Here is a 27,604-nt window from a genome sequence, read left to right on the forward strand (position 1 = left end):
AAGTTTCAGGTTCACGGGCATAGTAATCATTCGTAGTAAACATTTTTTGTTAGATCTTCCATAGTACACATCGTTCATTCGCTCACTAATACGATGTTTTTGGCAGATGTAGGTTGACTACATTTGTTCATGCCTATTTGTAATAAAAGAAGTTTGTTGTCTAGATGGGTGTGTAACTAGAATGAAATGCAAACTTGATTCAGTGTAAGGAGAGGACACGCAGCAGCTGTTTACACATCTGGGCGCGGGAGCACTAGTGTGGAACACCAGAACAAACTTTTTAGGGTGTCCCACACAGGTGCTCCAGTGGATACTAGGGGTGTCTCCATGTGGGAAACTTGCACAAAACAGGTAAGTATTCCAGCTTTAGAAAGATAACAAATCATGTCTTCAGCTTGGAACTCTGCCAAAACAGACAATTGTACGACACTTCAAGCAATGTTTCATATTCATATTTCTGGCCACAAATATCTTAGTGCTAAGTATACCTTTTTTTTATTTACATAGGGGAGAAAAGACTCAGGACATCTGAGGACACCAGGAACCCCCAACCTCCTAAAGAAGGGGAACTCAGCACAACACAATCTGAGGATGTGAAGGAAGGAGAGGTTTATGAAGTGGGCAAAATAGTGACCACAACAGGTCAGTGTCTGAGACCACTGCTTCAGGTAATAGATGGATGCCTGCATATTTATGATACATGGTGTGTTTTTTATTTTAGGTGATGTGGATGTTGTGGAAGAAGAATCTCATTTCACAAGTGCAAGTGCACAAGTCCTCAATGGGGAGATAATGGTGTGCAATCGTGAATTACAGAAAATCAAGGAAGACATCAATGATTTTGAAAAAAGACTCAAAAACATCATTGATGTTTTAAGCAGAATCTAAAACACCCCAAAATCATTCAAGTTTGTTGTTATATTTGTTATTTTTCTAATATTTTAAAATTATTTTGAAAGCCAAATTTTGAAGATGCACACAGTGTGTCAACATGTCAACATGTGCTATCTGCCATCATGGGATATCAGTGTACGCGTTTTATGGGAGCAACCCCTTTCTCGTAACTGAAGTAGATGAGAGGAAGGGGTTGCACTCCCAAAACACATCCATTGATCCCCCATGATGGCAGATAGCACATGTTGACATTAGGCATGGGATCAGGAGGGAAATCCCCATTTTGACTCCCAATTTGTGTGCATCTTCAAAATTTGCCTTTCGCAGGGGTGACATCACCCCATTTGATGAAGGCAAGATCAACGCAGTTTGGACATACTAATGTCTGATATTGCTTTCACTTTGTCAAAGTTGAACTTTGTAAGTTCCTGAGTTGTGTATGTTTTATGGTTTTAAACATGTCTGTTTAACCCAAAAAAGGCAAACATAAAAAAGTTATACAACAAATATGTTGGTTTGTTCAAAAACCCTTTTCTAATGCACATGTGAATGTGCTTTGAGTAAAATGTTTTATACTCAGCAATGTATGGCTTCTTCTTTCAATGCTCAATACCAGTTTTTTGAGTAAGTTGGTGTTTACAGTGACAATGGGGTTATTTACTAAAGGCAAATCCACTTTGCACTACAAGTGCACTTTCAGTGCAGTTTCAGTGCACTTTCAAGTACACTTGCAGTGCACTTGTAGTGCAAAGTGGATTTGCCTTTAGTAAATAACCCCCACAGTGCTCTAAAATTCGTCCCAATCAGGCCATTTTCGGGACTCAAAACAATTTATTCATGGTGCTGAAAAGGATGTGTTTTTTTATCATTAATGCATTACATACATTAACAATAAAAACAAGGTGTGTGTGTAGCAGACCCACAACATAATAGTTAGTTGAAGAAGAGATTGTCACCTCATGTATCAAATAAATTACATTTGCACTAATGAAGAAAATGGCCAAAAAGAAAAGCCCATTGGAGAACCTAGGAGACAGCTAAAAGAAACACAAGCAGTAAATCAAATGAAATATTATTTCAGTTTAAAATAAAAATGTATTTAAAAAATGTTTCTCAAACATTTGCTGGCATATCAATGGCCCCCCTACCCGCAAAGTATTCCAGATATTTTTGTCAGACTTTGTGGGTGCTTTGGGGGGCAAGCCAGGACTACCAGCTTCAAATGCCATCAGGGTTGACTGATCTGGCAATCCAGCCTCAGGCCCAACTGAGGCCACATAGTTTGAAGCATTTCTCCTTAGAAAATTGTGCATAATGCAGCATGCAAGTACTATATGGTTTAGTTTATATTCCGCCATGTGACTTGGCATCAGGAATAGGCAGAACTGGCTGGCCATTATGCCGAAAGCATTCTCCACCACTCTTCTGGCTCTGGCCAGCCGGTAGTTAAAAACCCTCTTGTCCGGGGTGAGGGTCCTCATGGGGAATGGCTGCATCAGGTGTTCACAAAGCCCAAACGCTTCATCAGCGACAAAGACGAACGGTAGACCAGCCACGTTGTCTTCTGCAGGTGGCAATCCCAAAGCCACCACTCTGGAGCCGTCTGTAGAACTCGGTCTGGATGATAACTCCACCATCCGACATCCGGCCATTCTTCGTCACGTCCACATACAAAAACTTGTATGTCGCCGACACCACTGCCAACATCACTATACTATTAAACCCCTTATAGTTGTAATAGTACGACCCCAAGTTAGGGGGGGCATGATGTGGATGTGTTTCCCATCAATTGCCCCTCCGCAGTTAGGAGTCCCACCGCTGGGCAAATTAGAAAGCCACAGTCTGCCATTCCTGTGGAAACTGTGGAGTCAAACAAGAAAACAAAAAATAAGTACTTTTGCACATAACATTGCAAGCAGATTAGACACAAACATTCTTGCCCAACATCAGTATAACATTTATTTTAATGAGTATTTAAAGACAAAAATATAAGGTCCACTTATCAGATTCCTCACCCCTCTGATGGCCCATTGTAAAAAATTTTAGGGGGGGGTGTTTTGGACAGGTAACCCTCTCCACTTCATTGAGAGCTGAATGCATACAATAATGTGTATTACTTTGGCCAGCCCCTCCTTACTACACTATTGGCAGCCCACTGGACAGGTAAGAAGTGTCATAATACAAAAATATGAATACGCACTGTACAAATTGAAGCACAGTTTTACATTCTGCAATTACCTATCAAGATAATAGGAGAACAAAACTTTAAACGGTACCATTTGAAAGTATTCAGGCAGGCCCTTGCACTAAATTCTTTGGTGAAGTCAGTTATCCATAAATCTGACCACAAAAGAGGTATACTGTGTATGGGTTTGGCAAAGACAGCAGATAGAGGATTGGTATCGGTTGACTTAGCGGTTGGGGGGAAAGGAGGGTTCCAAATGAGTTTGGGACCCCAAAAAAAGCCTCTGGCCTAAATTTAAGGACGAAAATAACATTTGTACACATTTTAGGGGGTGTTTAGGGTAAAGCACTACTATGGAGCTGAAAAAATACATTGTTAGGCGACTAGGCTAGGTGTGTATGGGCCCAGGATAGCATGCTGGGGAGGTTAGTGAAGGCAAATATGCATGAAGGACAAAAAGGAACTTGAAAAACTTCCAGCATGCATGAGGCTAAAGAGGACATTCACAGCATATTACAATCATGATAATCTGGGAATGATGAAAGAAATACAATACAGTAGCCAACATTACATACATAGAATATGATGTTAAAGGAGAAAACTTACCTCAATATAGTCCTTCTGCAGGACCTGAATGATGGCAGAACAGGTCTCTGGAATAATGATTCCCAGAGCCTGGGGGAGATGTCTGTCGAAAAACTTGATGTCCTGCAGACTTCTCCCCGTCGCCAAGTACCGCAAGGTGGTGACTAGCCTTTGTTCCGGAGTGATGGGTTGCCACATGCAGGTGTTCTATAAGGGGACAGCAAAGCCAACAGATGGTGAAAATGGGGTCCGTCATCCGGAGATAATTCCTGAAATCATCAGGATTATTCTCACGGATCTCCCACAACAAAGGCATATGAGAGAATTGGTCACGCTGGAGCAACCAATTCTTCGTCCATGAACTCCTCCTCGCCCTGTTCATGGGCTGTGCTTGGGTCAAAGTAAGCACCCCAACACCAAGCCCCCGGCATAGCATGAACTCTACGATGAGTACGTACCTGCAACATGGCTAGAAAACGGTCGGCTGGTCAGAACGAACTAACAGAAAGCACTGAAAATCAGAAAGGCCTGAGAAGAGCAACCTGAAAATCAGAAACAAGTGGACAAGAACACACTGAAAAACAGAAGCAAACTATAAAAGAACGCACTGAAAAACAGATACGAACCCACAAACACAAACTGAAGAGCAGTAGTGAACTGAAAAGTACGAGGCTGAAAAGCGCAAATCATCTCTCACCAAACTTCTACTAACACGAGATTAGCATAAGGAACCCAAAAGGTGGCACACTCGCTATTGAACTTCCTTTTTCTAGTCCCGTCGTACGCGTTGTACATCAGCGTGTTCTTGCCAATCGGAATTTACAACAACATTTGTGTGACCGTGCGTATGCAAGACAAGTTTCAGCCAATATCCGTTGGAAATAAATCCACCGTTTGGTTGTCGGAAATTCCGATCATCTGTACGCGGCATTAGCGTTCTTACTGAAAAGAAAGCAAAGAAAAAATAGGAAAATTGATCAGAATATTGCTGAAATAAGGGAGGAATTGGAGGTACATTAAGAGACGGCTGAGTTTAAAACGTTCACAGCACAGCTCAATAAAGATCTCAACAAATAGGATAGAGAAGTACAACAAAGAAAAAGCAAGAAGTATATTAGAGATATGAATGATTTCCAAACAGACAAAGTCTTTAAATGGCAAAGCCAACTCATACTATCCATAACATACTAATGCTGAACCTGGGCATGATACACAGAATAGAGGGTATCAGGACTCCAGAGACTGAAATGGAGCAATGACCCCAAGACAAGAGACACATGATGAAAGATACAGTAACCAATACCAACAAACTCCATATCGGGGGGACAGGAGACCCCAGCATAATGACTGGACACCACAAAATGGATGGAAAAAAACGTACTATTGGAAGAACAATGAGAGGCCCCAGAATGGGAATAACAATTGGTATAAACCACCAAACGATCAGAGAGAATACAGAGGATCACCACAAGAAAATAGAGATAATAGAAGATCGGCATACAAATATAGGGATAATAGGGCACCACCATATGAAACATATGGGCAACGTGGAAGAAGTCCAGGCCATGAATATGGACATGTGGAAAGAAGAGGTCCACAACAGAGAAACTACCATCAGAATGAACGCAGCCCTATACCTACTTATAACTATTATGCCCCGTCAAGGAACCAATCAGCTGTCATCAGCTGTCAATGGGATTCCCCGCTGACAGCTGAATAAAAAAAAGCATTGCCGGCAATACAAAAATGTGGAGTCCCCCCCTAAAATCCATACCAGACCCTTATCTGAGCATGTAGCCTGGCAGGCCAAGAAAGTAGGGAACAGGTGTACTCCCCTCCTTCTGAACCATTCCAGGCCACATGCCCTTAACATGGGGGGGTGGGGCAGAGCTCCACGGGGACCAGTTGGATTCATATTTAGATGTGTTACCATCTCTATATGCCATTATCCTTTCATATTCAGCCATTTTTTTTTTTTTGGCTGTGATGTCACTTAAGTTGGGAATAACCTAATGCCCCATACACATGGTCAGAAATTCTGCCAGCAAAAGTCAGATGTGAGCTTTTGGTCAGAAATTCTGACTGTGTGTATACTCCATCGGACTTTTGCTGGCAGAATTCCAGCCAGCAAAAGATTGAGAGCAGGTTCTTTATATTTCGGTCAGAAAATGCGTTTGTCTGTATGCAATTCGGACACGCAAAAAATTATGCATATTTAGAAACAATTTGATGCATGCTGGGAAGCATTGAACTTCATTTTCTCAGCTCGTCGTAGTGTTGTACGTCACCGCGTTCCTGGCTCTCGAAGGTTCAGAGAACTTTTGTGTGACCGTGTGTATGCAAGGCAAGCTTGAGCAGAATTCCATCGGAAAAACCATCCAAGTTTTTTTTGACGGAATTTCTGATCATGTGTATGGGGCATTAGACTTCCATCTACACATTATTGCAGAGCGTGCTGCCAGTAAAATATGTGTAGCTATAGATCTAGCTGCGATTGGGTAGCTTGTCATATTTATACTAAGGATGGCTTGTTCGATGTTTGGTTTTGCATGGACTCCTGTCACCATTGATATTAAATTGTAAATTTCTGACCAGAAACTTTGGAGACTGGGGCAGGACCACACCTTATGTGTAAGGGTAGCCACTTGCCCACATCCCCTCCTGCACAGGTTTGAGTTATCCTTTGAAAATTTAGCAACTATATAGCGAGTAAAATACCACCTCAGCATAAGTTCTTCATAAATTGAGAACCTAGATAACTGGTGATTGCATTTAATTGCAATTGCATTTAATTGCGTTTTTCCACTGGTGTTCTGAGAACTCTTTTCCTAGCTCTTTTTCCCATTTCAGTAAGGGTTTGTGCTTGGTGAATGGGTCTTTTGACTTCAGTGAGTTGTAAACTAGGGTGATGCCTTTCAGTTAGGGGTTGCAGGACTGAGTGAAATTCCATACCTTTTCTATGATCGGTGTATGGGTGGCCTTCGTTATTTGATAGTAGGATTGAGTAATGTTGTATTTTTGTTGAATGGTTGTGAGGCTGGGTTCACACTGCTGCAGTGCGAATTTACCGCGATTTAACCGCAAATTTACCGCGATTTTACCGCGAATTTACCGCGATTTTACCGCGAATTTCAGGAGTTGGATATAGCTGCGATTGATAGTCTAGCCAATGGAATCATAATGTAAAAAAAAAAAGGGTCTTAACTTCCTGTGTACTTCCTGGTTTTTGTGGAGAGTAGTGTGGTGGAATTCGCACATATGTGAACCAATCAATGCGATTCAAGAACGATTTACATTGATGTCTATGGAGACTAAATTCGCAACGCAACGCAGTAAACTCGCACAGGACCTTTTTTTCACGCAGGTTATATTCGCAACGCGTCGATGTGAACGGCACTAATGTTAATCTATGTAATTTAAATGACTTGCGAATTTGAGCGATCGCAACGGCTCAAATTCGCAATAGAATTCGCAGCAGTGTGAACCTAGCCTAAAAGGTATTAGGTTGTCCCCTATGGTGATGTCTGCTAAATTTAGGATATTGTTTCCTAACCATTTGTTTAACCGTAAGTTGGCGATTATCCACTGGAGAGTTTTTAAAGAGATAGGGATATTAGTTGTCGGGTAAAATTCGGTCCCTGATGGGCTTAGCTCAGACCAGGCCTGAACTGTTGCCTGAATAGTGGGGTGGTCTGCTATGTCACTGTTTTTAAGTTGGTTGGAGGCCTTAAGACGTGAGAGTGGAGATTTGTTATTTAACCATGCTAGTTCTAGTTGACACCAAGGTTTAACAGTGGGTTTGGTGAACCAATTTTTAAGTTGATCTTAAACTGCTGCCGTGAAGTATTCTTTTAACACTGGTAAGCCCATACCTCCCACAGATTTGTGTCTGCTCTTTATGTGAGGAGAGCATCTAGCCCTTCTCCCCACCCACACAAATTTCGATAATTGCCTTTGCATTGTTGTGAAAAAGGAGAAGGGTATTTGAATTGGCAAAGCTCTGAAGTAGTAAATTAATTTTGAGAGTAGTAACATTTTGTATGCTGTTAGACGTCCAGACCAGGTTAGGAAAGCTTTTGGATTCTAGAGAGTTCTTGTTGAAAGGTATTAACTAGTGGAGTGTAGTTGACATGATATAGATTTGTGAGGGGGGAGGAGAGTTTAATTCCTAAATATGTGATGGAGTCTTTGATCCAAGGGTATGGAAGGTTCCATTTTAGGGACAATTCTAGGTTTTTGTCCATGTACATTCCTAATATGTTTGACTTGGCGTTGACCTTGTAATAGGATACTGTGCTGAACAATTGTATATGTGCTGCAGGTAATGATATGGCCCGATTAGATAAAGAAAGAATAATGTTGCCTGCAAACAATGATATTGTATGTTGATGTTTGTGAGCTGTGATGCCCTGTATGTTTGGATCTAATATTATTTTCTCCACTAGGGGTACTATAATTAAGGCAAAAATTATATGGGACAGAGGACACCCCTGTCTGGTCCCATTAGTGATTTGGAATGTTTTGGAGGGGCGGAGCTAGCCAGAGACCAAGATGGATGCGCAGTAGCGGAGCTCCGGCACCAGCGGGAATACAACGGCTGATATCTACCCACCTGGGCCATTGAATCTGCCCTAAACAAAGCGATCCAACTCCTGATCACCCGGGGAGCAAACCATTGCAATGCCGCAGAGGAAGAAGGAAGGTAACAGGCCTAAATGCCTGATGGAGTTCTATCCCCTCGAGCTCCGGAAAAATGGCGCCGGCTCTTCATCCACGCCAGCAGCTGCAGCCCAGCCCTGTAACCTACAACGGGGAAGAACACAAAAAAGAGGCAGCCCTCCTAAGCCGCGGATGCCAGCAATGGGGTGAGATATCTCACAGACTCAGGGGATGATACCAGGGAATTACCAGACTCCACTAATGCTTTCCCCACTAATGGTCAGCCTGTCATGGATACAATGCTGAAGGAGATGCTAGTTTCATTGAGTGGCTCACTTCATGCAGATGTGATCTCTTGTATGCACAAGTTTAGCACTGAACTCCGGTCTGTATCAGACAAAGTGTCTGATGTGGAACACAAGATGGGGGAGTTTGCCACCACAATCAATGACCTGGTTGATGCTAATGATGATAGAGAAGATGACATAGAAGGCATAAAAACTAAAATGGTAGATATTGAGGATAGATCAAGGAGGAATAATGTGAAGATAAGGGGGTTCCAGAATCTGTCAAGCAACATGACCTGAGGAACTATGTGTCCCAGCTCCTCTCCACAATTTTATCTGATTTGTCAGTACTGGATTTCACAGTGGACAGGATTCACAGGTTACCCAAACCCTCCTTTCTATCGGATAATGTGCCTCGTGATGTCATCCGGAGACTACATTTCTATCAAACGAAAGAGAGACTTATGTCAGCCACAAGGCAAAAGGATCAGATCCCTTCACCTTATTCCAATCTGCAATTCAATGCTGATTTATCCCAGTACACCTTGCAAAAGCGTAGAAACTTGAACACAATAACGAAAACCCTCAGAAATCATAAGCTCGGGAATGTTTTGGAAAACCTTCCTTCCGTAAAAACAAATGCTGATGGAGATTAGGGATGAGCCGAACACCCCCATGTTCAGTTCGCACCAGAACCATTAAAGTCTATGGGACACGAACATGAATAATCAAAAGTGCTAATTTTAAAAGCTTATATGCAAGTTATTGTCATAAAAAGTGTTTTGGGACCTGGGTCCTGACCCAGGGGACATGGATCAATGCAAAAAAAGTTTTAAAAACGGCCGTTTTTTCGGGACCAGTGATTTTAATAATGCTTAAAGTGAAACAATAAAAGTATAATATCCCTTTAAATTTCGTACCTGAGGGGTGTCTATAGTCTGCCTGTAAAGGGGCACATGTTTCCCATTTTTAGAACAGTCTGACAGCAAAATGACATTTCAAAGGAAAAAAAGTCATATAAAACTACTCGCGGCTGTTAATGAATTGCCGGTCCGACAATACACATAGAAGTTCATTGATAAAAACGGCATGGGAATTCCCCACAGGGGAATCCCCAACCAAAATTGAAAAAAAAATGATGTTGGGGGACCCCTAAATTCCATACCAGGCCCTTCAGGTCTGGTATGGATATTAAGGGGAACCCCGGCCAAAATTTTAAAAAAATGGCGTGGGGTCCCCCTAAAAATCCATACCAGACCCTTATCCGAGCACGCAACCTGACAGGCCACAGGAAAAGAAGGGGGGACGAGAGAGCGCCCCCCCTCCTGAACCGTACCAGGACACATGCCCTCAAGCCCCCCAAAACACCTTGCCCCCATGTTGATGAGAACAAAAGCCTCATCCCCACAACCCTGGCCGGTGGTTGTGGGGGTCTGCTGGCGGGTGCTTATCGGAATCTGGAAGCCCCCTTTAACAAGTGGGACTTCCCTCTGGCATTCCCCGTGACGTCAGGGGGGGCGGGGTCACCCATTACATAACCCTGCTCCCTTCTGATGTCACGGGGAATGCCACAGGGAAGTCCCCGTCAAGTCCCCGTGCGTCAGAGGGGGCGGGGTCACTGGGTGGCTCCGCCCCCCCAATTATAGATGAAGGGAAGAAGATGAAGAGAAGAAGATGAAGAGAGAAGCATCACACAGCGGGAGCCTCCCTCCATGCCATCATGGATGTGGAGCGGCCCGAGGAGAAGAAGGAAAGAAGACACCAACGCCGCGGAGGACGATGCCGTACGAGAACATCGGAGGAAGAACCAGAAGAAGAAGAAGATGGAGGAAGAAACCGAAGGAAGATAGCAGATAGAGGATAGAAGAAGGAAGATAGAAGAAAGAAGAAGTATTTAAATAAAGGAATTGTCAAAAACTGTCTCTTGTAATTTTTAAAATTTTTGACACTTTTTTAGTGAAATGGTAGGGGTACTTTTGTACCCCCTTACCATTTCACACGGGGGGAGGGCCGGGATCTGGGGGTCCCCTTGTTAAAGGGGGCTTCCAGATTCCGATAAGCCCCCGCCCGCAGACCCCCACAACCACCGGCCAAGGGTTGTGGGGATCAGGCCCTTGTCCTCATCAACATGGGGACAAGGTGTTTTGGGGGCTACCCCAAAGCACCCTCCCAATGTTGAGGGCATGTGGCCTGGTACAGTTCAGGAGGGGGGCCGCCCTCTCATCCCCCCTTCTTTTCCTGCGGCCTGCCAGGTTGCGTGCTCGGATAAGGGTCTGGTATGGATTCTTGGGGGGACCCCACGCCGTTTTTTTTTATTTTGTCGTGGGGTTCCCCTTAAAATCCATATCAGACCTGAAGGGTCTGGTATAGATTTTGAGGGGGACCCCACACCATTTTTTTTTTTTAATTTTGGCTGGGGTTCCCTTTAATATCCATACCAGACCTGAAGGCTTGGTATGGAATTTAGGGGGACCTCCCATGTCATTTTTTTTTTTAATTTTGGTTCAGGGTTCCCCTGTGGGGAATTCCAATGCTGTTTTTATCAATGAACTTTTATGTGTATTGTCGGACCGGCAATTCATTAATAGCCGCAAGTAGTTTAAATGACTTTTTTTCCTTTGAAATGTCATTTTGCTGTCAGACTGTTCTAAACATGGGAAACATGCGCCCCTTTACAGGCATACTATAGACACCCCCCCAGGTACAAAATTTAAAGGGATATTACACTTTTATTGTTTCACTTTAAGCATTATTAAAATCACTGCTCCCGAAAAGACGGCCGTTTTTAAAACTTTTTTTGCATTGATCCATGTCCCCTGGGGCAGGACCCAGGTCCCGAAACACTTTTTATGACAATACCATGAATATAAGCCTTTAAAATTAGCACTTTTGATTTCTCCCATAGACTTGTAAGGGTGTTCCACGCATTCGAATTTGCCACGAACACCCCAAATTGTTCGCTGTTCAGAGAGCTGGCAAACAGCCGATGTTCGAGTTGAACACGAGTTCGACTCGAACTCGAAGCTCATCCCTAATGGAGATGAATATAGTGCTAATAAGAGAAGAAAAGAAGAGAAGAAGAGGAAGAGAGAAGCGTCACACAGCGGGAGCCTCCCTCCTTGCCATCATGGATGCGGAGCGGCCCGAGGAGAAGAAGGGAAGAAGACACCAACGCCGCGGAGGACGATGCCGTACGAGAACACCGGAGGAAGAACCAGAAGAACCAGAAGAAGAAGAAGATGGAGGAAGAAACCGAAGGAAGATAGCAGATAGAGGATAGAAGAAAGAAGATAGAAGAAAGAAGAAGTATTTAAATAAAACTGTCTCTTGTAATTTTTAAAAATTTTGACCCTTTTTTGTGAAATGGTAGGGGTACTTTTGTACCCCCTTACCATTTCACACGGGGGGAGGGCCGGGATCTGGGGGTCCCCTTGTTAAAGGGGCTTCCAGATTCCAATAAGCCCCCCGCCCGCAGACCCCCACAACCACAGGCCAAGGGTTGTGGGGATGAGGCCCTTTTCAAAGGCCATTTTTAAAACTTTTCTTTTTTTTGCATTGATCCATGTCCCCTGGGGCAGGACCCAGGTCCCCAAACACTTTTTATGACAATACCATGAATATAAGCCTTTAAAATTAGCACTTTTGATTTCTCCCATAGACTTTTAAAGGGTGTTCCATGGCATTTGAATTTGCCACGAACACCCCAAATTGTTCGCTGTTCGGCGAACTGGTGAACAGCCGATGTTCGAGTCGAACATGAGTTCGACTCGAACTCAAAGCTCATCCCTAATGGAGATGAATATAGTGCTAATATTGCATCTTGCATTGGGACGGTCATCCCAAATTTCTCCAAAACTTTGCCTATGGTACCCGCAGTGTACTCTGTCGAAAGCCTTCTCTGCATCTAACGTGAGAAGCAGAGAAGGCTCCCCTTTTTTTTCAACCGAATGCAGGAGGTTTAGCATTCTTCTGGTGACGTATGTGGTCTGGCGACTCAAAACAAAACTCACTTGGTCATAATTTATCAGTTTCGGCAGGAGGTTTTTTAGTCTGTTTGCTAGCATTTTGGCAATGGCATATAGTTTCACATCTACATTCAGTAAAGAGATTGGCCTAAAATTTTGTGGTATGTTAGGTTCTTTGCCTGGCTTGGGAAGGGTGATTATTGTGGCTGTGAGCATTTCCGGGGGAAATTTCGCTGTGGCCTTTGCCGCCTCGAAAACTTGATATAAGTGCGGTGATAGGATAGGGGCAAACATTTGATAATATTCAGAAGAATATCCATCAGGTCCTGGGGATTTGTTGTGGGGGAGGTTTTTAATAGTTTTTTCTATTTCCTGTGTTGTAAAGGGTTCATTCAAGTGGTGCAAATCAGATTGAGATATTGTAGGTAAGTTCACTGAGTCTAAGAAGTCAGATATTATGGCATCATTGGGTTGAAAGGTTTTGGGGTAATTGCTAAGATTGTAAAGCGCTTTGTAGTAATCACTAAAAGCGTCTGCAATTTTTGGGGGGGTTTGTGACTTTTAATTTGGATTTAGGATTTATGATGTAGGGGATTTTTTGTTTGATTATCTTTTCTTTAAGTTGATTAGCTAGTAGTTTCCCCGCCTTATTCCCATATCTGTATTACTGGGCCTCTAGGGAATGCATCTGATAGTTGTGTTGGGCTATTAAGTGGGTTCATAATTCCTGTCTGGAAGAAAACAATAAGTCCCTGAGTTTTTGTTTTGAGTTCTGCTTATTAAGACTTTCTAAGTGGTGGATTTTAGCTAGTAATTCGTTAAGCCGCTCTGACTGTTGTTTCTTTGTTTTTGCGCTCATCTGTATGAGCAGACCTCTAATGTAAACTTTGTGGGTGTTCCACAATATGAAGAGATCATCAACTGAAGGAGCGTTAATGGCAAAGAATTCTTTAAGTGGTTTTTCTATTTGGCCTGAGTTTTTATGTTGAGATAGGGTATAGATGTCGTTACGCCCTGGTTTCGGTACGATGACCCCCCACACCAATGGAAGTTGGAGCATGGTCTGACCATGTAATACACTGTATATCTGACTGCACAACCTGTTGAAAAATAAATTTGTCTACTAAAAACAAGTCTATGCGAGAATATGTGTGATGTACACTAGAGTAGAACATAAAGTCTTTTTCTGATGAGTGTTGGCATCTCCACACATCATAAAGACGTGAGGAGGAGATGAATCAGGCCAGAGTTGCTCTACGCTGATGGTGTCTTGTATCGCTGGACAAGTCCAGATCTTTGTCAGGTATTGCGTTAAAGTCTCCGCACATGACTACATTTCCTTGTCTCATTGTGGAGACTTTCTTCCAAATCTTTTTAAAAAATGCTAGTTGTTTTCTTTTGGGGAGGTACACATTAAGCAATGTGTACTTGGTGTTACCGAGTTCACATACAAGGACTATATATCTGCCTGAGTCATCCGAATGAACATCCAGATTTTTGAATTGGATAGAGTCCTTGATGGCTATTGATACTCCCCTTCTTTGGATGGTCCATTAGCTTGAAAGATGTGGGGGAATTGGCGGTAGGTGGTCTTTGGGAAACAAAGTGAGTCTCTTGAAAGCAGATTACATTGCTTTGGAGTCTTTTTGCTTCCTTCCATGACATCTGTCTCTTATGATGGCTTTTCAGTCCCTTAACATTGAAGGAGGTGATTTTAAGTGGCATGCTGAAATGGTGAGGAGGTCAGTTTATGGTTTGAGTAGGGATGAGCTGGTGTAATGTTGAATTACCTGTCTCTGGATGGGATGCGGAGGCGATCCTGGTAGTCAGAGGAATGTTGGATGATGAGATGTAGTCTGCCGTAATAGTGCACGGAGATGGTTGGATCCTTAGGAAAAACCTTTTAGAAAGAACAGTTATTTGAGGTTCAAAGAAATACAACAGTGTAACAACTTGCGATTCTAAGGACAATCTGTGTGGTAAGAACAACCGCTCAACTTATTGGGGTAACTGAAAAACAATGCAGCATTCCCCTGGGCCATAAGGGGAAGACTAAGTGTGCGGGACACGAGTAGGGTGTTCAGCCTGTTTCGGCATCAGAATTGTTGCGGGTTGATGCTGGTGAATTGGTGTTATTTTCGTCTGTGGCTCCTGGGACAATGATTTGCCATTCCCGCATATGGTGGAGGCCTTCTTTCATATTAATGATCAATGTGTCGTGCCTTCCCTTGTGACAACCAGCTTTGCTGGATACAGCCAGCGGTAAGCAATATTGTGGTTGTTCAGGGGCTTTGTTATGGTGGCCAGTTGTCTGCGGTGTTGCATGGTGAAGGCCGACAAGTCAGCGAAGAAGGATAGTTCTTGCAGGTCAGAGGATAAAGAGTCACGGCGCCTAGTTGTCGCCATGAAATGATCCTTAGTGTGGTAAAAGTGGATTCTGACAATAGTGTCTATGGGCAGATGCGAGGCAATGTGCTTAGGCCTTGGTAGCCTGTGTATGCGATCTATATTGAGCTCTTCCAGGGGTGCATCAGGGAGGACTGCTTTCATAACATTAATGAAGTAATCTTTCAGGTCAGGAGGCTTAATTATCTCAGGGATCCCCCTAATTTTAACGTTGTTTCTCCTGGATCTTTCCTCTAAGTTTGCCAATTTGAGTTTCATCTGCATCAATTCATCGTCCCTGTCATTGTGGGCATCCACAAAATCATTAAAGGTAGAAGCAAATTTACCCATTTTTGCTTCCACATGAGATACCCTCTTGTTTACTGTGGATATTTCTGATTTAAATTGTCGAGTCAGTGCTAGTATATCAGCATGCAGAGTCGATCGCAAAGACACTAACATATCCTTTAATGTGGTGTTCATTACTGATGTATTAGCAGTGGGGAAATCAGAAATTGAATCTTGCAATTCCCTGGTATCATCTAGTGATGAGTCTAGGCTTACCTCCAGGTCTTCCACTGTAGAACGGTCCATCTTTTGCCTGCTTTTGGCCAGGCTGGATGATGCAGATGGTGGTGGAGAGAAGCTCCCCTTCCCTGGCCTGTTGGTATTTCGGCTTGAGCTAGTTGCAGGAGTCTCGCTGCTCTGTGTGTGAGAGCCGCATGTGTGCTCTCCTTGCTTGCCACCGCCATCTTGGTCTGTGTAACGTTGCTGCAGAATGGAGTAACCTGGTAATTTTCCCGGTTGTATGCCCTCTTTCCTCTTGTGGGATGACATCCTGAGGTACCACCACTCTGTGTGGGTCGGTCGGGACCTTGAAACGAGGCTGCTAGTCGGTGTATGTGTCCCCAATGGCCCATGGTGGAGAGGAGCAGTCTCAGTGAGTGTCCATTTACTCCGCCGGCTAGCCACGCCCCCCAAGAGTGGTAAGTACTTTTGTATGTATGTTATTTATAATCTGCTAAGTTTTCTTTAAAGAATGAAAGAAGGTATGGGGAAAATCTCAAATGTGGGTAGGTCATCACTTATCATCACTGCAATTTTTTTTGGGACTGCAACACTATGGCGGACACATCAGACACTTTTGACACATTTTTGAAACCACTGACAATTATACAGCAATCAGTGCTATAAAAATGCACTAATTACTGTGTAAATGTCACTGGCAGGGAAGGGGTTAACACTAGGGGGTGATCAAGGGGTTAACTGTGTTCCCTATGTGTGTTTCTAACTGTGGGGAAATGGGACTGTTTAGGAGGAGAGAGAGATCGGTATCCATACATAGTATGATCACACAGTCTGTCTCCTCTCCCCTGAAAGAACCGTGATCTGTGTGTTTACACACACAGATCCTGGTTCTCGCTCTGTCACGAGCGATCGGGGTCAGGCACATGCTTCGGGCATGCCCCCTAGTGGGCAAAAGGCGAAGCGACGTAACATAACATTGTTTCACCCAGCCGTGCCATTCTGCCGCAGTACAACTGCGGCGACTGGTCGGCAAGCAGTTAAGGTGTTAAAAAGACTGAGGAAATTAAGGAGACTGATGTTGTTGTGGTGCATATGGGAAAAAGGGGTTTTGGCTATGCAATGTAAACTTAAGGCTTTAATGATAATGTGTAATACTCTTGCGCTACCACTTTCAGTATAATGTATATTTATAAATCGAACAGCTGCTATCACTCAATAGCTTATCCGTGGCTAATAGTTGTAAATCAAAAGAAATGGGTAGTGCTGCACTGTTCGTAAAGGTGCCAAAATCCCCAAAAAATTTATATAAATCCTAAACTTAAAGTATTATTAGTGCATATCTTTATGGATAACTGGATAACTGCTGGAGAATAGATTCAATATAAAATTACCTTTAAAATAAAGTGATATTAGTGCTACAAAATTAATAGTGTGCTTTACAGATCACTAACTGATCTGATGTGATTCCTAAACAATATAAATATATATATATATATATATATATATATATATGTATGTGACAGTCAAAAAAAATAAAGAAATATTCAGCGCTGACACATAAAAAACAAAACAATATAAATTTTAAAATGCAAGCTGGCACTCAAGGTCAACTCAAATAATACCTCAAATGAAATATGCAAATGAAAATAGTGCAGCGCAATTAAAAGTGTGTACTGCTTTGTGACCTGTTTCAGGTTGAATCCATGAGGTAAGAGACCAGCTTTACCTGTGGTGGAGGGATCACTTTCATTGGATACATCGTTGTACTCTTCACTGCACCATTTTTTATTCAGATTTGTGCTGTCCGCATATGCACTTATCTGGACTTCTGTATTTATTTTATTTAATTTATTATTTTGGACTTTTTTTTGCGCTGCACTATTTTCATTTGTATGTATATATATATGTATATGTATATATATATATATATATATATATATATATATATATATATATATATATATATATATATATATATATATATATATATATATATATATATATATATATATATATATATATATATATATATATATATATATATTTATATTAGTTTTTTTTTTTTATTCTTTTATTTAAAATTTCACAAGTAAAATACATAGAGAACATAAATCCAAAAGAATATGTTTTTTTTATAATTATAATTTTTATTGAAAAATTTTTCATATAAACAAAAACATGTGTGGATTTATTCAAGTTTTATATACAACTTATATCATATCTGAGAGAAGCAGTCACATTGCTACCAATATAACAAAAATCTAAACATAAACCATCATGCAGTTAGCTGGGTATCTAATGAGAGGTCATTTCAGAGGAGTGGTACATCGGCAGGGGATAGAAAGCTAATACCAGGGTTAAAATTTGAATGATCCCACAGATTCCAGATTTTGGAAAATTGCGGGAGAGTATCGTGCACAACTGTGGTAAGTCGTTCCATCCTACAAATCTGCTCTAACGTTTTTAGGACCTGTGAGAGGGAGGGCTGGGAGGGTGAAAGCCATTGCAAAGGTATAGTCCGTTTTGCAGCAAGTAGAATAAAGGTGGCCAATTGTTGAGCATATTTAGAGAGGCCCGGGATCGGTAGACCCAACAAAAAGTGGGCAGGATCTAGTGGGAGAGAGATGCTAAACAGATCCTGTATAAAGGTCTGAATGGCGTTCCAAAATGGGCGTATTAGGGGGCAGTCCCAAAAAATGTGGAAGTGTGAGCCAATGTCTCCGTGGCATCTCCAGCATACCCGGGGAGTTTTGGGATCGTATCTATGCAAAATTTCAGGGGTTCTATAGCCGCTTCTTTTTGTTCCACGCATTGTGAAGATTTAGAAATAGCCTCCCAAATCTTCTGCCATTGAGGGAGAGAGATAGAGCGATTTACTAACTGGGACCATTTTTGCATATAAGAATGGGAAGTATCAGTAATAGGGGTCGCGTTATGTAAAAACCTATAGATGTCAGTAATGAGGTGTGTTTGATAGGGACCTTGAGCGCATAGAAGTTCAAAAGGAGTAGGTCTATCTAGGCTTAAAGTAGAAGATTTAGAGGCAAAGTAGTGTCTAATCTGAAGATAGGAATAAAATAATTGTTTAGGGATCTGGTATTTCTTTTGCGATTCTTCAAAGGGTAGTAGTGTATGGGTGAGGGGATGTACAATGTGTCGAAGCTGGAAAATGCCTGCCTGTGTCCAAGGAAGCATTTTATTGTATGATAGGCTGTCAGGGATATCAGGGTTGAACAACACATTTAACAGTGGAGGGCACGGGGATGCGAGAGGGAATTGACAAGAGCATTTCTTCCAAATGGCAAGAGAGAATACGATTGGACCTAGGCAAATGTTTCTAAGTTGGCCTATGGATGAGTTTAGATCCGCCCAGACCATGGCGCAGAGATGTACCGGGCGAGTGATGCTCATTTCAATCTCTGCCCATATATTGGGTGCCATTCTGGAGGACCAAGTGATAATTGTTTTAAGATGTGCGACAAAATAATGTTTAATAATATCTGGGGGTCCCAATCCGCCCCTTGACTTGGGGGCAAACATTACTGAACTTGCGATCCTGTGTGCTTTATAGTGCCAAATGAAGTTAAGAAATGCTCTCTGCATGGCTTTAAGTTGTGACATGGGAATAGAAATCGGGAGAGTATCAAATAAATAAAGGAGTCTTGGCATTATAGACATCTTCAGGACATTGATGCGGCCCAAGAGAGAAATGGGATAAATATCCCATTGATGCAAGAGCCGGTCAATGTCCCGAAAGAGTGAAGGATAGTTAACTTGATATAAAGTTGAGTACGAGGAGGTTATGTTCACGCCCAAATATTTGAGGGAGTCTGGACACCAATGAAAAGAGTAGTTTTGTTCGAGGGTGATAAGATCCGAAGGTGGAATGTGTAGGGGTAGAGCTTCTGTTTTACTTGTATTGATTTTATATCCAGATATAGAGCTGAAGTCCTTCAAAAGAGCTATAAGATTAGGGAGAGAAATATGAGGTCTAGTCAAAGTCAAGAGGATATCATCTGCAAACAAGGACAGCTTATATTCTTTTTGGCGTAACAGAACTCCCCATATATCGGGGTGAATGCGAATGGCTCCCGCTAGGGGTTCTAAACAAAGGATGAAAAGGAGGGGGGATAAAGGGCACCCTTGTCTGGTTCCGTTACTTAACGAGAAAGATGATGATAAGTAAAAAGCTAATTGGACTTGGGATGAGGGACATGAATATAGGGCATGTAGGGCTGCTATGAAAGGACCTTCAAATCCATAGTTGGAGAGGGTAGCAAACATATATGGCCAGTTAAGCCGGTCGAAGGCTTTTTGTGCATCGAGACTTAGTATTAGGGCTGGTCAGGATGTCTTATTTAATAGATCTATGAGGTCAACTGTACGTCTTGTGTTGTCTCCTGCGTGTCTGGCTCGTACAAAGCCCACCTGGTCTTTATGTATAAGCCTAGGGATTATATGATATAATCTATTAGCCAAGATGTTTGTGAATATCTTATAGTCTGATTTAAGTAATGCAATGGGTCTATAATTATCAGGGATGGAGGGATCTTTACCAGGTTTCGGGATCACAGAAATGTGGGCATGAAGAAATTGAGGGTGTGGTGTAGTCCCTTTGAATAGTGAAGCAAATAGAGAAATCATATGGGGGCTTAAAATTGGTAGGAAAGTTTTATAATAAGAGTAAGGCAGACCATCTGGGCCAGGGGATTTCTAACTCTTCAGGCATGACTATTGAATTTAGGGATGTGAGGTGTTCAGGTGAAAGTTTGGGTAGTTGTAGACATTTAAAAAATAGATCAAACTTCTCTTGTGTGAAACTATAGTTAGGATCTGTCTGTAGACAGTTATATAGATGCTGATAAAATTTTCCAAAAAGTTTAGACATAGTAAGGGGGCAATAAGTGGGAGTTCCATCAGCTTGTGTGAGAAAGTCAAGGAAGGATTGAAAGGGACGGGGTTTTAACTTGTTTACCAACATTTTATGAGGCTTATTTGAATATTCGTAGAATTTCTGCTTGGACCATAGAAGAGATTTATCAATTTTGCTCATCGTCAGGGATCTAAGTTGATTTCGTAATGATACCACAGTCCGGAGTCTAACCACCGTGGGGGAGAATAGTAATGATTTTTCAGCCGATCGAAGTTTAGACATGATAGACGAATGTTGGAATGCTGTGTCTTTTTGTAGTCAGGAACCTATAGCTATACATTGTCCCCGAAAGACGGCTTTATGTGCCTCCCACAGGGTGGAGGGCTCCGAGACTGCAGTTGAAAATATTCCTTTAGGCCATTAAATAGGAGATCTCTAGGTTCAGGGGTGTGAAGAAACGTCTCATTGAGTCTCCAGTGACAATTTTTTAGGAGAGGTGAATATCTAAATGGACGGAGGCATGATCTGACCATGTTATTTGGTTGATTTCAGAGGAAACCGTTGATGTCAAGAGAGGTGTAGAAATAAATAAGTGATCCAGTCTAGAATAGAGTTTATGGGAATGTGAATAAAACGTATATTGTTTGTGAGTGGGATGTTTAATCCTCCAAATGTCCAATAGATTTTTAGCTCTTATTAGTTTACGGAATGATTTAGAGAGGTGATTAGTTTTGGAAGGTGAAGTTGATGGGAACAATATGCGCCTATCTTTGTCAGGAGACATTGTCACATTAAAATCCCCTCCAATCACCATAAAGGGTTGGGAAAATTTGTCTAGAGTGTCAAACATAGAGGATAAGAAGCTAATCTGACCAGAGTTGGGCGCATAGACATTTACTATAGTGAGGGAATGGGTGAGAAATGGGTGAGAAATGAGCAATTCAGAATAATAAATCTGCCCTGGGGGTCCAGGTGAGAAGATGTGACTGGTAGAGGGCAGAGTCGGTTAATCAAAATAGCCACACCCGCTTTTCAAGACGGGTCAGAAGCCAGAAAAGATGTCGGGAAGTGTTTGCTAGTGAATTTGAGGGATGCCCCAGGGCGGAAATGAGTTTCCTGAACTAGGATTATATCTGCCTTGGAAGTTTTAAACTCTTTCAAAGCCAGCCATCTTTTTTGAATAGAGTTTAAACCTTTAACATTATATGTCAAAAATTTCAGTGCCATAACAACTTAGTCAAGAGAAAAAGCATTAAGTATTTTATACAACATACGATAGGGTGGGGATTCCATGGTATACTGTAAAAGGAATACATGTCAAGTATTTTAAGAACATGTGTACCAATGGTAGCAAAGTGACTGAGTGAAGTGGATTCTATGAAGATTAGCGGCCTCAGGTTACGAAAAAAGGAATCCTGAGGAAAAAAACAAAATGAATAAGAAAAAAAAAAATAAAAAAAATAAAAGTCCAAAGGAAAAAAAAAATTTAAACTTTCAACACGTAGAAACCTGGATGGCTGGGTGCCACCAGGAAGCCCAGGTCTAAGCCATGGGTCAAGAGGGGGAGCATGAGGACTCCTGAACTTAGGGACAGGGAGGTCTCCCACCACTCTTCAGAGGGAAAAAAATTGCCCGGATTCCAAAAACAAATAAAAAAGAACTATTAACCAACCTTATAATCAGGGCAGCTGTAGTATAACAAGCCACACAACCCCTGGGTTAGGGGATGTATGAACCCACTAATGGGTTATTGACCACTCAAAAAAAAAACACAGCGACTGGGGGTCAAATAAAATGGTGTATTCAGCCTCAGTCAGTGGGAAGGATGTTCAGTTGGAAATCTTGAGGTATGACGCTTCTGGGGTGTGAAATTTGATTTGGATGATTTTTGTCTCACCGGTGTCCACACACGACTCGGAGCTATCGGTGGTTTGGGAGTAGTTGGGAGAGGTGGAGGGTCTTCGTCAGGGAGGGGTGGTAAACCCAAGTTGTGTAGAAAGGTGTTGCTCTCTTGTAGATCACGTAAGGAATATTGTATACCGTCCCGCGATGCAGAGAGGCGAAAGGGAAAACCCCATCGATACATTACTTTGTGGGATTGAAGATGTAGAGTTAAAGGGCAAAGATTTCTCCTTCTATTTAGAGTAATAGGTGAAAGGTCGCTAAAGATTTGGATCTTGGATTTCTTGAATTCGATTCAGGATTGGTTGCGGGTTGCCAAGGTCAGAGCTTCTTTGCTATCATAGTAATGAAACTGACAATCACATCTCTGGGGTTAGCCCCTGGTGGAGGTTTAGGGGCAAGCGACCTGTGAGCCCTGTCTAAACGCCAGTCTATGTCAGGAATATTGGGGGCCACCACATTGAAGAGGTTTAAAAGGTAGAAGCGAAGGTCTTTATCTTCCACAGCTTCAGGAATACCTCTGAATCTCAAGTTTTGCCTACGTTCTCTGTTTTCCAGATCTTCCTGTTGGGTTTGGAGCTGAGTGATTGCGTTTTTTGTGGTGGCATTTTCTTCCTCCAGCGCTTGTACATACTGCGCCATTTCATCAAATTTATATTCTAGGGAGTCGGTGCGTTCTCCTAGTTGGTCAATTTCCCCTCTCAATTCTTTAGCTACTTTTCCCACTTCTTGTGCGATGTTGTGAGTGATAGCTTGGAGCAGGGAGTGTAGTTTGGCATCTAAAACTTCCGCTGTCAGCGGGGGGGAAGATCCTGATGTAGGGGTAGTATGGAAAAGAGTACCTGTGTTTAGTTCTGACTGATCTGATGTGGTCTGTGTGTCTTCAAGGGTTCCCAAAACTGTAGATGACGGTTTACTTAGAAAGCGATCCATCTTGGAGGGAATCTGAGGCTTAAGGATTGTTGAATAGTTGCGTCTTTGATCCCCAATTTTGTGGTGTACGGCCGCTGTGGACAGCTGAAGAGGTGACTCCCGTGTATATTGTAGATATAGGTCTGTCAGCGGGGGTCTTGGAGAGATGGTGGGAGATGCAGCCCCAGTCTCACATGCCTGTCATGATCAAAATCTTCACATATCAAATATTTTGCTTTTTGAGGGCATGAGCATAAAGATTGGTGTCTTTAGCTTCAATTGTATTCAATTGTATTGAATTGTAGGGGGAGGAGTGTCTCTTTAAAGACCTGCTGTCTTTTACATAAGGAGTGTGTTGCAGAGCTGACAGGTATTTAATGCTTATATTATAGGTATGAGAAGTGAATGATAATTTAAGTGACTCACCAAGTTTAGTGGGATGAAAGTCAGCTGGGTATTAGGAAGAGTGGAAGAAAAGTTAGTTGAGGTGTCCCTGGAGTAGCAAGATGGCCACCGTCTTCCACAGGTAGGCCAGAGCCTCAGACTTTCCTAGGCTGTGACCTGAGGAGTAGGTGGCAGGCCGCAGGTGCCCGAGATCGGCTTTTCCCTGATCTTCTTCTGGCCCTCAGGGTCTCCACATCATGTACCTATCTTCCGGAGGTGTTTGCAATAGGAGGGGCCGGGTTAGCTATCGCTCGTACTGCCAATTGCGGAACTCGAGCCCGGGGACGCTGGAGGCTTTACAGGCCTCAAGATGGCGGTGGGCCGTGAGCGTTCGGAGCTAGTTTCCACAGTGTTTGCAGTCTTTTGCTGTGTCCACACACCACCCGATCCTCCCCCGGGATAATATCAAAAGATGTTGGCAATTCGGCTTCTCTTAATTCGGCCGACCACGGCACTCGAGCCTGGGGATGTTGAAGGCCTGTGGGCCGCAAGATGGCTGCGAGTCTCTGTTATGAGGAGCCTAATAAAAACTCGATCGGCCGGCCAGACTCTGGAATTTCCCCAGGGGTTGATTTATCAGGTGCCCAGTGGCTTTTGGGTGAAGTTTTGAGGCTCACCAAGTTTTAGAACTCGTAGGATGGCGTGGGATTGCAGAAGGCTCAGCGGAGCTATTCAGCAACACGTCCTGTCTCCTCAGTGTCCGGACACACCCCCCAAGAATATGTTTAAACAATAAAATAACATAACATTTGTACAAAATATATTTTTAGGAGTACATTTTCAAACAAGTATTTACAATATTTACATAACCCTCCCACCTCCCTCCCAAAAACCCACCCACAAAACCCAAAAGTACATAACAACAATAAAGATAATAAGGGCATTTCACAACAATAAATATATCAAGAATATTTTAAAACAACAATAAAGATAACAAGAACATTAACAAAACAACCCATTTCCACCCCTTATTAGCGAAAAAAAAGACAAACTATCTTTATTATATACTATCCCTCCACCCTATCCCTACACAAACAAAAAACACTCCTATACACTTTCTCCACACTGTCCCTTTTACGCCATCTGTACTCACCCTGAAAAACAAAAATAAAAAGGTTAATCGTTCAAGAATAAACATCAGTAACATAATACAAATATTTACATTATATACACCATTGTTTCCTCTCCTCCAATTTCCATAACTTCCTTGCATTCTTCTCTCCTAACTTCTTATAATCATAATATGCATAATTGTAAATCTTTCCTCGGACCATGGCCACGCATTCTTTCACTTTAACCACTTCCTGCCTAAAAATCTAAATATTCCGAACATCCCACAAACACTCTTTAATACAATTCACAACAATCCATAACAACTTCTCCTCATTCCTCCCTAGATCACACAAACTATATAACACCATCTCATACGTTACACTATTCACACCAGTCAATCCCTCAACCATCTTCTCCATCCTTTTCCATATTTTCTTCGCATAGCGACACTCCCAAAACACATTTACCACCCTCTCAATACCCCCACACCCCAGTCTCGGACACACCTCACTGTCCACAAACCTTCTCCTTCTCGGAAACTCTCTTGTAGGCAAACACCCATGCACCCCCATCCACGCAATATCCTTCTGTCTATTATCAACTCCTTTACAGCACACATTCTTCCAGACTTTCTTACATTCGGCTGCTCTTAAACCACCTTTTCCTTCCATCTCCTCCCTTTCTTTCAGCATCTGCATTACCTTCTTACTTTCACACCATTTATCTCGTGTCACATCTTGCAACCCATACCTCCTCATACACCTTTCAATCCTCACATAAAACCAAATCGCAACAAAACATACAGGTTTCCTCAAATCAGCTTCACACAACTTATATTTCCGTAACACACTCCCACACGCATATTTTACCATACACCATGCAACATTCTCTTTCTCACTTAATCTCACACACATACTTACATACTTCACCACCAGAAATTTCTCAATACTCACCATACCTTTCCCGCCATTCATTACTCCTTTCATTACTTTCTCTCTTTTCAACTTCTCCATCTTAGATGACCAAAAAAAGTAAAAACACACTCTCACAATTTGTTTCATCACTCTATCTGGAGCTGGAAACACATAATATAAAAATAACAAAATCGGAATCACAACAGCCTCCACAATCAACACCTTCCCTTCCAACGACAAAGTCCTTAAAGACCAAAAATCAACTTTCTTTTTCACTTTCACTAACGCATCCTGCCAACTCTCTTTCCCATACAAATCAGAATCAAACTTGACGCCTAAAATCCTCACTCCTCCCTCACAAAACTTCCAACCACGTTGTTCAATCCCCCTCCATACACCAAACAATTTACACTCACTTTTCCCCATATTCGCACAAAAACCACTCGCCATACAAAAAATCTCAATCAACAATTTCACTCTTTTTAGCCCTGCCATATCTCTACAAATCACAAATCAAATATGTGCTAGTATGCTAGTAGTGCATATATAATTAGCTGCAACCCTGTGCCTCAAGGCTGGACACTGCAACATACACAGGTATAAATCATGTGAACATCAGAACATGAGAAAAAAAACATAATTTCTTCTAAGAATTGTCCTTATATAAAGTGCTGGTACTGCATATATGGATAACTGAAACTTCAGGCTGGGCACTATAACATGCACACATATACTGTAGATCATATAAACATCCAAATATTAGAGAAACAAAATGTATTTTCTTCTAAGAATCATCCTTAATAGTCTGGGTAAGTGAACGTGATCTATCACTTCACCACGATGTGAATATCCATATTGTTTGGTGACTATGTCCCTTTCTTCATGTGTCACCTCTGTGCACCCTGGCCTCTCACCTTATATACGGTATCTCACAAAAGTGAGTACACCCCTCACAGTTTTGTAAATATTTTATTATATCTTTTCATGTGACAACACTGAAGAAATTACACTTTGCTACTATGTAAACTAGTGAGTGTACAACTTGTATAACAGTGTAAATTTGCTGTCCCCTCAAAATAACTTAAAGCGGAGGTCCACACAAAAATGGAACTTCCGCTTTTCAGAACCCTCCCCCCCTCCGGTGTCACATTTGGCACCTTTCAGGGTCAGTGCCACTTCCCACCCCCCCCCCCGCTGTCTGCTGGGAGACAAATGGGTCCCAGAGACAGCAGGGACCATTCGGATTGCGCAGCGTGCCTCGCGCATGTGCAGCAGGGAACCAGGAAGTGAATCCGCAGGGCTTTTCTTCCTGATTCCCTTACCAAAGATGGCGGCGGCAGCATCCGTGGACCGAGGGACGGTTTGGCCTCGGGTGCCGACTCCGCGTGCGCCCTGGACAGGTAAGTGTCCTTATTTTAAAAGTCAGCAGCTGCAGTATTTGTAGCTGCTGACTTAAAAAAAAAAAAAAATTGCCGGACCTCCGCTTTATCACACAGTCATTAATGCCTAATCCACTGGCAACAAAAGTGAGTACACCCCTAAGTGAAAATGTCCAAATTGGGCCCAAAGTGTCAATGTTTTGTGTGGCTGCCATTATTTTCCAGCACTGCCTTAACCCTCTTTGGCATGGAGTTCACCAGAGCTTCACAGGTTGCCACTGGAGTCCTCTTCCACTCCTCCATGATGACATCACAGAGCTGGTGGATGTTAGAGACCTTGCACTTCTCCACTTTCCATTTGAGGATGCCCCACAGATGCTCAATAGGCTTCAGGTCTGGAGACAGTCCATCACCTTTACCTTCAGATTCTTTAGCAAGGCAGTGGTCATCTTAGAGGTGTATTTGGGGTCATTATCATGTTTGAATACTGCCCTGCGGCCCAGTCTCTGAAGGGAGGGGATCAAGCTCAGCTTCAGTATGTCACAGTACACATTGGCATTCAAAGTTCCCTTAATGAACTGTAGCTCCCCAGTGTCGGCAACACTCATGCAGCCCCAGACCATGACACTCCCACCATCA

The sequence above is a fragment of the Aquarana catesbeiana genome, linkage group LG05 (genome assembly GCF_042186555.1).
Source record: "Aquarana catesbeiana isolate 2022-GZ linkage group LG05, ASM4218655v1, whole genome shotgun sequence".
Taxonomy (NCBI): Eukaryota; Metazoa; Chordata; class Amphibia; order Anura; family Ranidae; genus Aquarana; species Aquarana catesbeiana.